This window comes from Arachis duranensis, chromosome 8, assembly GCF_000817695.3.
Source record: "Arachis duranensis cultivar V14167 chromosome 8, aradu.V14167.gnm2.J7QH, whole genome shotgun sequence".
NCBI classification, from domain to species: domain Eukaryota; kingdom Viridiplantae; phylum Streptophyta; class Magnoliopsida; order Fabales; family Fabaceae; genus Arachis; species Arachis duranensis.
In genome coordinates, this window is record NC_029779.3 from 18,670,555 (window position 1) to 18,672,636 (window position 2,082).

The window sequence follows — 2,082 nt, forward strand, 5'->3', positions numbered from 1 at the left end:
AAAATTTTCGAAAATGAAAAAGATATGATTTTTGAAAAAGATTTTGAAAAGATAAGATTTTTAAAATTGAAAATTTGACTTGACTTGTAAGAAACAACTAATTTTAAAAATTTTTTGACCAAGTCAACCCAAAATTTCGAAAATTTGGAGGAAAATAAGGAAAAGATATTTTTTTTATTTTTGAATTTTTAAAGAAAAAACACAAAAATGTCCCAAAACATGAAAATTTTGGATCAAGACACAAGATGCATGTAAGAACACTATGAATGTCAAGATGAACACCAAGCACACTTTGAAGATCATGATGAACATCAAGAACATAATTTTGAAAAAATTTTGATGCAAAGAAAACATGCAAGACACCAAACTTAGAAATTTTTAATGCTTGGAAAATATGAATGCAAAAATGCACATGAAAAACGACATAAGATACAAAACAAGAAATCATCAAGATCAAACAAGAGGACTTATCAAGAACAACTTGAAGATCATGAAGAACACTATGAATGCATGGGATTTTCGAAAAAAATGCAAGAAAAATTTTAAAAGCATGCAATTGACACCAAACTTAAAAATTAACAAAGACTCAAACAAGAAATACAAAATATTTTTGATTTTTATGATTTTCTAATTTTTTTGGATTTTTATTAAATTTTTCGAAAATATATTTAAAAAAAACGAAAAAGAAAAGAAAAATTTTTAAAAAAGTTTTTGAAAAGAAAATTTACCTAATCTGAGCAACAAGATGAACCGTCAGTTGTCCATACTCGAACAATCCCGGCAACGGCGCCAAAAACTTGGTGGACGAAATTGTGATCACTATTCTTTTGTACTTGTATGAAATCATTATTGTGGCACCAGTTGAATTCACATCTCCGTTCAACTAACCAGCAAGTGTACTGGGTCGTCCAAGTAATAAACCTTACGTGAGTAAGGGTCGATCCCACAGAGATTGTTGGTATGAAGCAAGCTATGGTCACCTTGTAAATCTCAGTTAGGCAGATTAAATTGGTTTATGGGTTTTCGAAAATAGAAATAAGGAAATAGAAAATAATAAAAAGGATAGAAATACTTATGCAGATTCATTGGTGGGAATTTCAGATAAGCGGATGGAGATACTGTATGGCTCAAGGACGCCTACTTTCCTACTGTTTCAACTCAATCCTTCTTACTCCTTTCCATGGCAAGCTGTGTATAGGGGTTCACCATCAGCGGTGGCTACTTTGAATCCTCTCGGGAAAATGATCCTATGCGGCTGTCACTCGCATCGCTAATCGTCTGGAGGCATCACCCATGGTTGATGGCTACATCCCATCCTCACAGTGAAAACTACGCTCACGCGCTCTGTCACAGCACGGCTAATCACCGGTTGGTTCTCGTTCCTACTAGAATAGGATCCTTTCATCCTTTTGCGTCTGTCACTAACGCCCAGCACTCGCGAGTCTGAAGCTCATCACAGTTATTCGATCATCGGATCCTACTCGGAATACCACAGACAAGGTGAGACTTTCCGGATCCTCATAAATAATGGTGTGCAGAAACTCCACCGTTGAAAATACATAAGTAAAAGGTTCAGGCATGGCCGAATGGCCAGCCCCCATGTGGTCACAAGACCGAATGATCAAAGACTCCCAATACAATAGATAAATGTTCTATTTATAATAAACTAGCTCCTGGGGTTTACATGAGTGAGTAATTGATGCATAAATCCACTTCCGGGGCCCACTTGGTGTATGCTTGGGCTGAGCTTGATTAATCCACGAGCTGAGGCTTCTCTTGGAGTTGAACTCCGAGTTATGACGTGTTTTGGGCGTTCAACTCCGGATCATGACGTTTTTCTGGCGTTTAGCTCCAGACAGCAGCATGTACTTGGCGTTCAACGCCAAGTTACGTCGTCAAGCTCCGAATAAAGTATGGACTATTATATATTGCTGGAAAGCTCTGGATGTCTACTTTCCAACGCCGTTGAGAGCGCGCCATTTGGAGTGCTGTAGCTCCAGAAAATCCATTTCGAGTGCAGGGAGGTCAGATTCCAACAGCATCAGCAGTCCTTTTGTCAGCCTTCTTCAGAGTTTTGCTCAA